At 39.2% G+C, this 15,946-nt stretch overlaps 1 pseudogene; it reads left to right on the forward strand.

The window, feature by feature from the left end:
- Positions 1–3,356: 3,356 nt before the first annotated feature.
- LOC116124180 lies at positions 3,357–10,536 on the forward strand (annotated as a pseudogene).
- The last annotated feature ends 5,410 nt before the right edge of the window (positions 10,537–15,946 follow it).

Raw genomic sequence — 15,946 nt, forward strand, 5'->3', positions numbered from 1 at the left:
TTTCATATCCTTGAATTGGTTCTCACACCTATATTTATAGGTAGTATATGAGGTATTCTTTTCCTAATAGAATTCAAATTTCAATTCCTAATAGGACTCCCAAATTTTATTCCTATTTACAATTGTATTCTTTATTAAATAGTTTTCCTAATGACATACAATTTCACATGGGAACAAATAGGAAAGCAAGCCACTAATTTCCTAACAGGGATGGAAGGTGGAGGTTGTTGGGAAAGTGTGTGTGTGTTGGTAGGGGGTGTGTGGAAAAATCATTGGCCGATGAGAGAAAGGGGAGAGGAGATAGGGGTTGCAGTAAAGGGGAAAAAATAGGGGGTTGATAGGTGGAATGGGAGAGGAGAGAAAGATTGTGGCATCTGGTGTTGTGATGAGTGACGGTGGGGATGAATTAGGACTCTTGGGAGTTGAGTGTATTACTCAAGAGGTTTTGAATTCGATTTATCTTGACTGCTAATAGGCATGGCCACTGGAGTTCTTACCTGGCCAATAATTTCAAGGTCTCGAGAATTAGTTGAGGTGCACGTAAACGGGCTTGGACACCCAATTCATAAAAAAATAAAAGAACATTTTATTCTTGTGCATTTAACAGAGTTTGGACAGCATTAAGAATTTAAAACAGCATTAAGGTTTTTGGAGGTGGTGTTTAGTTTCCATTACCAAAAAATATGGAGATAAGGTGATTAAAAAGGTTAGAGTTGTCCAAAGACTTCAAACAGAAAGACTTTCGAGAACTATAGAGAGGTGTTTGATTTTTTTTCTATTCCTATTCATGATAAAATAGAAAACTTATAATAAGTCAACTGAATTTCATCTATTTAATTTGATTAATTCGTTCACTAAGCATAGATATGACATTAAATATTTTCTCATCAATTGACAAATGTGTATGAATTAATTAAATATAAAGTTCCTTATTCAATTTTCAATTTGTCACTAAATAATTTCCTCACCAAAAGAATTTAGGTAAAGAATACACATTTAATAGTGAAAATTTATCAAAGCCGTACATAAAGTTCAACTGTTTATCAAGTGTAAGACAATTTCAAAATCACAAATATTCAAAATTTGAAGTCCAAAAAATAGAAATTGGGTTTAAATTCCAAAGAAAATTTCATTTTATATAAATAAAAAATTATAAGATAATGAATAATACAATTTTATATTATATTTCGAGTTTTAAATTAACTTTTTGAAGTCCAAAAAATAGAAATTGGGTTTAAATTCCAAGAAAATTTCATTTTATATAAAAAAAAAAAAGATAATGAATAATACAATTTTATATTATATTTCGAGTTTTAAATTAACTTTTTTCTAAAATTTGATTAAATAATCAGATATCTTAATTTTTTAAGAGTAAAGGACTTTTTCCCACCCAAGGTCTGTCTTAATGACACTTTCCCATCTAAAAAGTTTCAAATTACCACTTTCCCCAAAGTTAATATTCTGTTACTATCCAAAACCGATTCCAAAGGCAAAAGTTCTCTCTGTCACCACCATTTGAATCTATGGTCTCCTCTATACAAAACTCATCTCACTCTAGCACTTATTTCTCTTTGATTGCTGACCATCGCAAAGCTATGACTTCTTGTTCTTAGTTGATTTCGATGACGAATATTCAATCGTTCACCACCATTCAATCCACAACACCCCCCCCCCCCCTCTCTTTCTTTATCCTGGCTCATAATAACTCGTCGACGACTAAGAAAGTGAAGTATATTTTGGGTATTAACAGAATATAAACTTTGGGTGGGAAAGTGGTATTTTGAAACTTTTTGGGTGGAAAAGTGTCATTAAGGCAAACCTTGGGTGGGAAATAGTCGTTTTACTCTTTTTTTTTTTTTTTAAGTAACAAATCTTGTTGTATGGTTAATAAACTATTTATAAGTGATTCCAGTTTACAATTATTAATATTTTAATAACTATAAATTAAGGATCAAGAATTTTTGTTATTTCAAAACAAAAGGAAAGATTTTCGTAACCAACGCAGGTAATTCGGTTCCTATACAAAATCAATAATGCTATGGACACCGATAGTTTGCACCAAATTTCTACACCGACGTATGTGGCACCTACGTGTCATCCAAGCATAAGCAGCCACGTTGATGTCTTCCATGAATGAATGGTCATCCAACAATTATGGATGCCCGTCCATATTTGATGGACGACCGCACATCACGAATGGACGAACGTTCACGAAAACAACAATGGACTCTCGTCCATATTATATGGACGGGCGTCCATTTCATATGGACGTCCGTCCATAACATTTTGAAACACAATAATGGACAACCGTCCATCTTGTATGGACGGTTGTCCATACATAATGGATGGCCATCCATTTTATATGAACAACCGTCCATACAAGATGGATGGTTGTCCATACACAATGGAGGGCCGTTCATATTGAAACAAATATTGAAATGGACAGGCCACTATTGAAATGTTTGTGGGGTCCACATTTGCATTCACTACCAACCTTACACAATTCTAAGCATTTTTTTTTTTTTTTAATAGCATGAGCATATTTGATGCCTCACCTTCAATGTTGGTTGATTATGGACAAAAAGGCTTGACTTTGGACGGGTGCCCATTTTTTGGGAGTCATAGCAATGTGTTTATTTTCTAAGCATTTTTTGTTTAAGTGTATTGGGCATTTACTCCAATTATCCACTCATTTTAAATAAATAATTTATGGTTTGTTCTCATTGAAAATGGACGCCCGTCCATACAACATGGACAGGCATCCATTTTTATACTTTTAAAATGTTATAGATGGGCGTCCACATCAAATGGACACACATCCATACACAATGGACTCCCGTCCATATTTGATGGATGAGCGTCCACTGGTAAGCTGATGATATGCGGTGGACGCCTGCCCATATATTATGGACGGGAGTCCATTGTTGTTTTCGTGGACGCTCGTCCATTCGTGATGAACAACCGTCCATCAAATATGGACATGCGTCCATTAATGTTGGACAGTCGTTCATTCATAGAAGGTGTTCTGTTTCCAACATGTCGGCATTTCCAACGTGTCCGCCTCTAACTAGATGCCATCTAGGTTCGATACAAAAATTCGGTGCAATAATTCAGTGTCCATAGCATTATTCATACAAAATTTACTTCTTTAAAACAACCAATTGCCACTTCTGTTATGCGACGACTTCTCCTCCCGCCACGTGATCATTCAATGAAAAACAAGATGTTCTTCAGCTTCCATTTTCCTTCAATAACAAGATAATTCCCAGTCTAACACCTTAAAACCAGCCCTTGAATTTTTGTTCTTCATTGTCTTGTTAGAAACTAATAACTAAGTCCTCACATTCATTATAAATATGTCGGTCCACGAAAGCTGCTTCAAATTATCTCCACCCACATGTGATTCTATCAAATCAGAAGCCACTTCTGTATTAGATTCTTCTTCATCTTCTTGTTACCCTTTAGTTGAAATGGCACATGTAGCCGAGAAGCACTTCCCAGAGGACGATGCTGTTTCGCAAACTACAAACATTCTACCATCTAAAAATGTTCTTGTCAAGATGCCTCGGGCCATAGTTCATCTTATTGAAAGAGAAAACAATGTTGAACTAGCTTTGGGTGAACTCAGCATAGTCAGTCTTTCACAAGGTGATAATGTTGTAACTGTTTTTGCGCGTATGGGCCTATAATGAAGCTTGACAAGTCTCACTATTTCTTCACTCTTCGTGTACCTGAGCAAGACTATTATGAGTTGTTGAATTATGGATTTAACGATTGCAATCGAAGGGCAAGGTGACTTATTGAGGGAGTTGGATAGTATTTTAGAGACTTACTGTTGTTTTTTGATTAAGAAAGTGAGGGATATGGAAAATTGGGAGGTGGTGGCAAGGGAGATGCCACCACAGGAGTTGGAGTCAGAAGATAATAAGAAGTTGATGGAGAAAAACTCGACTGCTTATTGGACTACTTTGGCTCTGAATGTTGGGGACTATAGTGGGACTTTTGCGAGGATGGTTGCGGCAGGGTCGGGGAAGTTGATTATGTGGTGTGGTGATTTGACTGTAGACAGGTTGAATTGGGGCAATGAGTTCTTGAGGAAGAGGATGAAACCAAGTTCAAAATATGAGATTAGTCCAGCTACAATGAGGAGGATTAAAAGGTTTGGTATTTATATTTTTTACATCATGCTTGATGGTTTCTTAGAATAGTACTTCTTTGTGCATTTTTTATTCATTCCCATTTGTAAGAATCTAGTATTAGAGTGGCACGAAGAGGTAACTAAGCTACCGAAGAGTGCCAAGAAGGATTAAGGGAGGCAAAAGAAGGAATTTTAGTTGCTGAGTAAGCCAAGACAATATGATAAAGGGAGAAGAATAATTTTTGTATATATTATATTCTCTATACAAAGTGTCCCAATTTATAAAATTACAAATGTAATGTGTAAGGAAAGAGAATAAAGGAAATGAATGCAAATCAATACATACAAGGCAATCAAATAATTCTACCTAGGCTACCATATTTGGATACAATAAAATATCTCAAATCCTTTAAATATGGCGTGTACAATCATCCATATGTCAACACTCCCCCTCAAGCTCGTGGTTTATAAATGTCATAAACTCCAAGCTTGCCCAATAAATACGAAGCTTGCCTTTGACATAATGGCTTTGTGAATAAGTCTGCTGGCTGATCTATGGTTCGAATATGTTTCTTTTTAATTACCCCTTCTTGTATCTTGTCTCTAACATAGTGGCAATCAATCTCTATATGCTTCGTTCTTTCATGGAAAAATGGATTGGCTGCGATGTCGTTTGTTGCCTTGTTGTCACAATACAGTTTAACCAGGGTCTCCACTATAGATTCAGATCCTTTAATAATCCTAGGATCCATGTGACCTTGCATGTGGCTTTAGCCATGACTCTGTATTTTGCTTCTGTGGATGAGAGTGATACGGTGGTTTGCTTCTTTGTTTTCCAAGAGATAAGTGATTCTCAGAGTTTAATACAAAAACCAGTAAGGGATCTTCTTGTTATTGGACATGAACCCCAATCTGAATCGTAGTATGCGATGATGTTGAGATCTCCTTTCTTTTGTAGGAGGAGTCCCACCCCTGGACAACCCTTCAAATATTTGAGTACCTTTACTACTGCATCCATGTGGGATTGCTTTAGAGCATGCATGAACTAGCTGAGGATTTGAACTGTATAACTGATGTCTGGTCGAGTCATGGTGAGGTATATGAGCCTTCCAACGAGCCGTTGATAGCTGGAGCTATCTTCTAATAACAGATCAATCTCAGGACTTTGGCTTTTCTCACCATATTCTCGTGTGGTGAGCTTAACATTTTGTTTTATAGGAATGACACTTGGCTTGCATGCTGCTAGCCCTGAATCTGCAATGAGTTCAAGCACATACTTCCATTGACTGAGGGATATTCTTTCTGAAGAACGAGCAATCTCGATACCCATAAAAAACTTTGGTGCCCCTAGATCTTTGATGTGGAATGTACTGTGGAGATACTCTTTTAATCCTATGATTGCCTTTTTGTTGTTTCCTGTAATGAGAATGCCATCAACATAGATGATGAAACTAAGGAAAGACTTACCCTTTTGTTTGGAGAATAAGGCATAATCATGCTTAGATTGAGTGAATCCAATTGGTGTGAGAGCTACTATAAACTTTGCATTCCACTGTCGTGATGCTTGCTTTAGCTCATATAAAGATTTCCGTAACCTACATATAAGATTCTCCCCCTGATTGCGAAGACCGGGAGGAATATCCATGTAAATCTCCTCATCAAGGTCCCCATGAAGAAAGGCATTATGAATGCCCATCTGGTGAATTGGCCAATCATGGTGAGCAGCAACGGAAAGAAAGGACGAACAGTGACATGTTTCACTACAGGTGAGAAGGTTTCCTAATAGTCAAACTCTTCCCGTTGAGTGAAGCCTTTTGCTACAAGTCGAGCTTTGTATCTTTTGATGGAGCCATCAACACGGTATTTGATTTTGTAGACTCACTTGCAACCAATAGGTGTCCGGTGAGAAGGTTGTGAAACTAGGTCCCATGTGTGATTGTTGACCAGAGCATTTAATTCGTCTTCCATGGCTTGACACCAACAATCATGTTGAATGGCATTAGAAAAGGTGATTGGTTCCCGATCAGCTGAAATGTTACTCATACAGGATCTGTGGCCAGAAGATAATTTGTTAAAACTGACATAATGAGATATGGGATAAGAGGTACCTTATACAGTGGAACATGTGTAATTAGCCATCCATATAAGCAGCTGTGTGACTTTAGATGACCTTCGGAGAGGAATGGTGTTTGGTGAAGATGTGTGCGGGTCTGGATCCATGGGTAGAGAATCAGCTGAAGTAGGACCTGTGGTGGACAAATCCATGGTGTCAAAAGGTGCATCAGAAACTGTAGACTCTTGATGCAGATCTGGAGTGGGAGCATGATTAGATTCTAGCTATGTAATTGGAATGGGAACCATTGTCATGGGAGTGTCTAGCTAATCATCCAATAGTGCAAGTGCCGATGGAGGGGACGAAGTAGTATTTTCTAAGAAGGAAAAAATTCCCTCATGGAAAACAACATTTTTCTTAACAAAAAATTTGTTAAGCTGAGGATCATAAAGATGATATCCTTTTTGGAGCATAGGATATCCCATGAAAATACATTTCTTAGCACGAGGAGCAAATTTGTCACGGGAGCCCACCATTGTGGAGTAACACAAACAACCAAAAACACGTAAGTGAGAGTTATTAGGTATCTTTCCAAACAGTAATTTAAAAGGCGTTTTACCTCTAATAACCCGTGTAGGCATGTGATTAATGAGATAGGTGGCAGAAATCACACATTTGGCCCAAAAGACGGTAAGGATTTGGGCTTGGTGTTTGAGGGCTTGGGCTACTTCTAAGAGGTGACGGTATTTTCGTTCAACAATCCCATTTTGTTGAGGAGTATAAGTACAAGAACTCTCATAGAGAATTCCTTGGGAAAGGAACAAGTTAGAGCATGGTTGTTGAAAAATTCTAAGGCATTGTTAGTTCTAACCCTTTGAACACGTGTGTTGAATTGCGTTTGAACCATGGAGAGAAAGTTCAGGATGTGAGAAAAAGATTGGGTTTTGGATTGCATTAGGAATATCCAAGTTCCTCGTGAAAAATCATCCACTATTGTCAGGAAAAACTTGGATCCATCATGATTGGGAACAAAGTATGGGTCCTAGATATCAACATGGATTAGGGCAATAGGTTTTTTTTTATGAAGGATGTGCTTGTGGGAAAGCTTGTTCTAGGTTGTTTAACAATCAGACAAATTCAACAATTTGAGTAAGGTACAGATGCACTGTGACCCAATCTTTGATGCAAAATCAAAGAATTATTATTAATATTGGCATTACAAGAATATTCTTTATTTATATGAAAGGAAAAAGGCTCCCAGTAGTAGAGACCATGGTGGGCCTTACCCAAGCCCATCTGTCTGCCAGTCAAAGGGTCCTGAATGGTACACATATTCGGAGGAATTATAATGTGTAATTATTATCAGTGCAAAATTTGGATACAGATATAAGATTAAAATTGAAAGTAGGGACAAAGAGGACATTTCTAAGAACTATGCTTTCAGTAAGTTTGACTACCCTTGTATGAGTTGCTGGTGCATTGGTATCATTTGGCATCCTAACATATAATTGTGGGATGGTATTTGTGTGTGACTAAAAATATTTAAGGTCGCAAATTATGTGATCACTAGGACCAGGGTCAATAATCCATAAATCACGAGAAATTGAATTACTGAGACAATAAGATGTACCTGCATAACTAGTAGAAGCATTGTTTGTGGGGAGTTGACTCAGCATTTGGATGAGTTGAGTGATTTGCTCAGGCTTGATCAAGGGTGGTTGGTTTCAGATCCCAATGTTGTGGTGGTATTCACACTATTTGCGATAGGATTGCCAATTTTATCTTTAGGGTAACCATGTAATTTCTAGCACCTATCCCGATTGTGATTCCTCCTTTTACAGTAGTCATAATACATTTTTTTACTTGATCAGGATGATCCTGAGCCATTAGATCTAGTCTGAAAACTTCCTAGATGTGGACCATTAGATGAGTTCCGAAAAAGTTGACCAAATTGATTATTGATTTGGTTGACTGCTTGCTAACCGTTGGATGGTTTGGGATGATCTTGGCCATTTATCCCTTGATATAAATTCTTGTCTTTCTCATTGGAGAACCCTAGCCGCTGCCCTTCTCCTTTGTTTTCTCAGTTGGCGACAAAAGCCATGGTCTCACCTGATTGTGGTGATTCCATGGAGGTAAGATGCTGACTCTCCTCCTGGACGGCCAACCAATACACACGGCATAATGAAAGCGGTGATGTGGTGGCTAGCATTTGCGTACGAAAGGCTAGAAAATTGTTGTTTAATCTAAGGAGGAACTCGATCAACTGATCTTGTTCCAGTTCCTTGATTTGTTGAAACTGCAACAAGGTTTCTGATGGTCCACGGAGGGCATCAGTGACTGCATCGAGCTCATTCCATATGGCCGAGAGTCGATTGTAATAGATCATCACCAGCTGGTTTTGTTGCTTGATGTCGGTGAGACTTTGCCAGAGTGTGAAGATCTTGGCTAAGTCCAACTGGCCATACATTTCCTTGATAAATTGCCAAAGTTCTTCAGTGATTTCTATTGAGGGCAAACCGACAGCAACTTCCTAGGTCCGGGAATTACCGATCCATGAACGGACCAGCTGTTGCATGTGGTCTAGTATTTGTGGAGATGAGGCTCTGTCGATGGTTTATAGTCTCATCTATAAAACCATCCTTGTCTTTGGTGACGAATGCCCGTCAGAAGTTGCAAGCCCATGTCGCATAGTTCTCTACACCGATGAGGACTTGTTTAACCAAAACAAGTTCTGGTCTATCGGATGGTGAGGTGTAGAGAGGATTGCCAAGCTCCGACCGGCGAGATTGGGGGTGCACAATCTGGAATTGGAAAGGAAATGGGTTTGGGTCGGTTTGACCCGAAAACCAGAAAGGAAATGTATTTGGGTTGGGCTTAGGTTGGCTTTCTTGGTTGGGTTGCATGTTTGGGCTTTTTTTGTTCTCTTGGTGTGGGCCGATTTGGTTGTTTGTTGAGTCTGAGCCCATATTTGTGTGTTGGGCCCAATTGGGTTTGTTGTGGTTTTCTGGTTTGGATCCATTTGGTTTTGGGAAACTAATTCTAAAGTTCGTATTGCAGGGACAAGATTTGGTTTGGAGAAATGCAACAAAGAGAGGAGCTGGTTAGAGAACCTGCTCTGATACCATGTAAGAATCCAGTATTAGAGTGGCACAAAAGAGGTAACTAAGCTACCGAAGAGTGCCGAGAAGGATAATGGGAGGCAAAAGAAGCAACCTTAGTTGCTGAGTATGCCGAGACAATATGATAAAGGGAGAAGAATAATTTTTGTATATATTATATTCTCTGTACAAAGTGTCCCAATTTATACAATTACAAATGTAACGTGTAAGGAAAGAGAATAAAGGAAATGAATGCAAATCAATACATACAAGGCAATCAAATAATTCTATCTAGGCTACCATATTTGGATACAATCAAATATCTCAAATCCTCTAAATATGGCTTGTACAGTCATCCATGTGTCAACACCATTTATAGGTCCTAATTTTGTGTGTCAGTGAATGTAGAATACAGGTGATTCTGGCTTCTAATATTTGTTATGGACCTATGCAGGGTAAAAAAGATGACAAAGATCTCCGAGAAAGCCACCACTAGAATTCTTTCTAGCGCTGTCAAAGTGACCCGATTCCTCACAAATTCAATTGCAAACTCCAAAACTGGCAAGAAAATCTTTAGTTTTCTGCCTGGAGAAGTTGTCCTCGCTAGTTTGGACGGACTCGGTGAGTTGTTTTTTTCTTATTGCCTTGGCTTATGTATCCTTAATCAGCTTTGAAGTATATTTTACTTATGTAGTTATAGTATGTGCTATATCGTGTAGCTTTAAGATTTGTTATGCTCTATACTTGTTGCTCATGTTATTGTTCATTCTATGTACAGAGAAAGTTATTAATGCAGTTGAGGTTAGCAGTAAGAATGTTATGTCAACTACATCAGTAGTGACTGAGCTTGTTTCAGATAGGTATATCTCAAATTTCAATCTAACAACATAATTGATGCTTCATTATGCCATCACCACTTTGATGTAACAATATAATTGATGCCTCATTGTTTCAAAATTTTTTGAACTAATATATTTTCTATAGTCGATTTTCATCCTTTTTCGTGTATGTTATTTTTCATTGGCTGGTTTAATCATATTGTTTCTCATTTTAGGTATGGGGAGGAAGCAGCAAAGGCAACCAACGAAGGGCTAAATACAGTAGGAGATGTAATTGGCTGTGCTTTGACCATTTTTAAGATAAAAAAGGCGATCGATCCAGTAACTATGTTGAAACCCACAATCCTTGCAAAATCTATTGGGAAAGCAAATTATGTCAAATTGAAGGCAAAACAACATAAATAATAGCAACTCATAGATTTGCCCTTTATTTGCCTTTGTATGATAGCAAGAAGAATGGTTTAAAGATTATGTAGAGATTCATTTCCTGGTTTTTTTTGTTCTGTTAATGCTGGAGTTTTTGCCTTTTATTTTGCAATAATTGTAGACGCAGACATGCAGTTACATTTGTTTGTTCTTTTCATGAATAATGTACTCAAACTTCGTTTTTTTTTTTTTTTTATTTGCATTTTTCTGATGTGAATCTTAATGACAGTATGAGGTTAAAAGTATTGAAATTAACTGTTACTAGTACTAGAAACAGTAGAAAATACTGTTACATGTACTTAGTATAAGAACAAAATTTGGGTATCAATTTGAGTCTTCAAGGCACTAATAGGGGGTTTCAGAGTCCTAAGAGATTAGTTGAGCTGCGTGCAAGGTGACCCAAACACCTCTAGTGATTAAAAAAAAAAAAAAATTCAGATATCAAGACTTCTTTAATTGGGAATGATTCATTTTACTCATTACCTTACTTTTGCTTCTTATTAAAGTTTCATACACCGAAAACAACCACATAAATTATGCCTCTACAAAATTCCTAGTGTATATGGATTCAAGGATCACTCCCAATCCTGAGCAGGTTGTTTTGAAGGGCTTATATTGAAATCAATAACAACTACAGCCAAATCTCGTAAATCACTCTAGAAGGTGAGCAATGTGACATAAAAAGGGATTTGCACGGATAATCCCACCAACTCACATATTCAGTAATGATAACTTTAATCCATCCCACTATAAATTGAGAGCTCCTCTCTCATTTAGGGGATTAGCGATTCTCTCTCAAGAATATATAGCATTCTCTCTCTTGTATTATCATTTGTAAGTCATTTGTAAGTCAGTCTGCTAACACGACCTGACCTCTATCATTAATACAAACATCAGTGGACGTAGGATTTGCTTCCTTAGCATCCGAACCACTTTAAAAGTTGTTCCCATTTCATTTATTCTCATTTTTCTTGCATTCACGTGTGTCTTCTGGGCCAGCTCAGCATTGCACATGTGCGTTTAGTTTATGTAAAAATCACGCATCAACAATTTGGCGCTAGAAGGAGGGCATGATTTAATGTTCATCCTTCATCAGGAGAATCTCTAACTTACTGGTCCTACAACAGCAAATGGCCTGCCAACCTGAACCTGAGCGAACCAACCAGGGTGCTGAGGGGATACCCCAAGTCCAAGAGGACACCTCTTTCAAAATACCTTCGGTTTCGCAAAATGCCGTAGGGGATATCCCATCAAGTTCACAACTTGACATTGCCATTAGAAGCTACTTGGAGAGGTTCGACAATACTCTCCAAACGGTCAACCGAAGGCTGGACCATTTGGACCAAGGCGTGCCAACCAAATCAGTTGGGGTGGTGCAACTACCAAAAAAGCCTACAGGTCGCGTGAAAGCGGGGGAAAGGGAGATAGCTCGTGCCACAAGCACTGTAACGCGTCGATGAAAGGGTAAGCAAGTGGCAAAAAAGGGGCCTACGGGCTCTAAAGGGCCAGTAAACACCGGCTCCGTCCCGAGCAGAATACTAGTGGCCTTAAGACTCAGTGAAATGACGCAGCCCGAGCTATCCCATGCGACATTGCAGGTACGCCCCTATAAAAGTGCTGGGCGGGGCGGTTCTTATCACCGCCAGTAAAATGATCCTGATCGTCATCGTGCGGGAGGTTCCCAAACTTCGCAGGGCGGTTTGTACCACTGCGAAGGTTGTGAAAATACCCTGCATCATCCATCGCCATCACACGCCTCTAGCCAGCGTGTGTCGAGATCAGTCGGGGTCGCCAGCCGAGGCGAAGAGGAATCCGACCTTCGAACTTTCCTCAATCGTAATCGCAAGGGTCGAACTCGCATGGGTGAAAGCAATCCCCAAATGACTCCGTTGTCTCAGATTGAAGAACTGTAGCGAGCTCTAGACCGATTAAGAGCTCAGCAGAATGAGCAAGGGCAAGTCGTGTCCGCGTCCCCCTTCTCTCTTAAAGTGCTAGTTGCTCCACTCCCACCAGGATTCAGGATGCCCGACATGCAGGCGTTTGATGAAAATTCTGATCTGCAGGATCATTTATATGAATTCAACGACCTGATGGAGCTCCACCAGGTCTCAGATTTAGCTAAATGTCGTTATCTGGCAGTGACTTTAACCTCTCATGCCAAACGGCCGTTCAGGTCACTCTCAGTGGGATCGATCAGTTCGTGGCCTCAAATGAGCGCAACGTTCCTAAGGCATTTCCAAGCAAATTGAAAGTTCTCGATGCCTTTGAGTTACCTCAGCAACATAAGGCAAGAGATGGATGAATCCCTCTAATCGTACATTGATCGATTTCACAAAGAGCTTAACAAATAGCTCACACTCTCGAGGAGTCTGTTCGAACTCTCATCATAGCGGGAGTCTGCCCACAGACCGACCTGTGAAAAGAGTTACAGGTTGAGGATGATGTTTCCCTCACCCGTTTCTATACCTTGCGGAGAAATACCTTCGTATTGAAAGTTTTGTAGCGACGCTCCGCCACCACGACCATGGTGCTTCGGGTAGCGCGTCTGGTCAGGAGGACAAGAGAGTTGATCGTAGATAGGCTATTGACGACCAATGAAAAGGAAAGAAACCGCGCTATGAGCCCAAAAAATCTTATGCTCCTGTTCCTCATCGCGATTGCGACCAAAATCAATATACGCCTTTGAATGCATATGTATCGGCCATCCTTGATAAATCGGAGGAGGCCAGCCTGCTCGGAAGCCTGAGCCCATGAAAAATCCCCTGTCAGCCAGAAATAGTAAAAAATACGGTCACTTTCATCGGGATAATGGGCACCATACTGATGAGTGCCGAGCTCTCAAATAGGCAATCGAAGAACTCATCAAGAAGGGGCATTTCAAGGAATATATGGACGACTCTACTCCCGCGCAAGAGAAAAGTCAACGGGAACAAGGAAAGAAGCGTCGTGATCGCAAAGGCATATGCAGTGTCAACATGATCTTGTTAGGAAACGACCCGGTTGCGCAGCGGAAAACAAAATTTTTACAGCCACGGATCGTTCCTTAGAACCCAAAATCAAGGCACAGATTTTACAGTTTATGCATAATATGAATCTGCAGAAAAATAAATCCAAAGGTTTAGATTCTATAATACAGGAGTTCTCTTAAGAACCACAAGAAAAAAACATGAGAAAAAGGTTCTTCTTATCCATTTGCTTTGCTCAGTGGCCTCTTATGCTTCTTATCTGAGTACTTGTGGTTTTTGTCTGCTGATGTCAATTCCTGAAGTAATTGCAAATTATCACAAGGTTAAATCATCTTCTGAACGGTAAGAAAACTAGATGAGCATTCAGATATGAGATAGCTCTTTAAAAAATTGCTAGAATGGGTTCAACTCAGGGTCATTAAACTCCACATTTCCTTTCGTTACATTTGCATTTATAGCAGCACATCATCTTGTGATACACTTAAAACAATATAGATATAATGTTTTGTTATCAGAAGAATCAAATGTAATAACAAGCAAAGTAATTCTAGGATGCTTTTTTCCTCGTGTAATTCAATTAACTCTACAACCCAACAAATTTGCTCAACGGACCACATTCTGTCTGCTTCTTTCTTCGTACGGAAAATAAACAAAAGGAAGGAATCCAATGGAGTCCAATTGACCTGCAACCAGTTTTAATCATTGGAATTGATGTGCCAAGTCCCTTCATTTAGGGAAATTTCTCTATGTATGGGTATAAGATAGGTGATTGAAAAAAGTCCAAAAAAAAAACTCCTTAGCTTGATAATATTGCTTTGGAGGAAGGGTGAAGATTGAAAGGAGAGAGAAGAAGAAGCGATAAACTACCACTAGATGGGTCTAACCTCAACTATGACCTGGGTGTATTATTCAGAGGTCCTGAGTTTGATTCACAGGTTGTAATAGAGGTGGTCATTGAGGGGATTTACCCGATATCAACTTCAGGCCCCGAGAATTAGTTGAGGTGCACGTAAGCTGGCGCCGACCCTATCACCAAAAAAAAAAAAAAAAAAGAAGCTATGCTCCCACTATTTCAAATACATGCATTCAACCATATCATATTCATTAAAACAGAACATATATAATCATTTTTCACAATTCATTGTCCTGAAACTCCAATGTTCTCTCTTTCATATGGTCCACTATGTGGAAAACTATGTAATATTATTTTCTGATTCATAAGAAATTGAATCTCAAGTTAGAAGATACATTTTTAAGTTATATTGTTCCATATCAACAAGCGTCAGACAAGTATTGGGGGTATCACACCAATATATCTAGCAACGGATGCCAACCTGAGTTTTGGACACTATACCTGTGCAGCACTCCTGTTCTTTGACTATGGCATGTCATAAATGTGAGCTCAATATCCATGACGGTATACAATGCACAGTATTTGTGTAATCAATTCGCTTCACGTGGTCATCAAGCTGACTGCCATTACATGAACCGCCATCAAAGCAACTGTAACTATCCTTTTAGCCTGAAAATACACTTTGATGAGCGACCAAATATCATTCCTGCTCTATTGCCAGCTGTTTTCTTCCCTCTCTACTCATTGAAAATATCCGATCTAGTCAAAATTTACAAAATTCCATGAAGAAAACCGCTAGATGGTGATGATCACAACCAAGCAATACGTCAAGACTTTGGTGGATGCTATAAGACAGATTAATTCTCCTCTACATTAGCAAGAGAAAGAATATTAACCAGAGTCACAAGAACTACTATTGAGAAAACTATCCCCGATCTTAATAATCCTTTCTTCTGCATGCTCATTCTCAATGCTACGCACCTCCTGAACCTCCCAACAATGGCATAAACGTTTGAAAGGAGCACAACTTGACCATTCACCTGGGTTCCTGCTCAAATACCTTGCTTGCAGCAAATTCTGCCCAGCTCCATTACCATGAATCACACATCCACTAGCAAAGCCCTCAAATATTTGAACCCATCCCGTCCAAAAGTTTTCCAGCACAGCCCACTTGCGTCTGGCAAGCAGCCTGCTCGAGCAAGCAGTCAACTACACACCCATAATGTTCTTGGCTCGGCTTTACTTTATTTTCTTTCACCATTTGATTAAAATAACCAAGCCATCACTTATTAGCCTGCATGACTACAAGCACTCAAAACACACAAGTAGGTTGCACTGTCAGGATCTTTCCCACTCTTTCTTCATCTCATGGTAGGAGAGTGAGAGCAGTTTCTCCATTGCCATGGACCCCATACCCATTAATAATGGCATTCCATGAGACTACATCTTGAAGAAACCCATATCCTTGAAAATAATATGGGCAAGTTCACATTTCCCACTTCGATTAGTTGATATGAGACTATTTTGAACTGTGATATACTGAACGAAGCCAGCTCCAAGCGTAACAATG

This window comes from Pistacia vera, unplaced genomic scaffold (assembly GCF_008641045.1).
Source record: "Pistacia vera cultivar Batoury unplaced genomic scaffold, PisVer_v2 Contig150, whole genome shotgun sequence".
NCBI classification, from domain to species: Eukaryota; Viridiplantae; Streptophyta; class Magnoliopsida; order Sapindales; family Anacardiaceae; genus Pistacia; species Pistacia vera.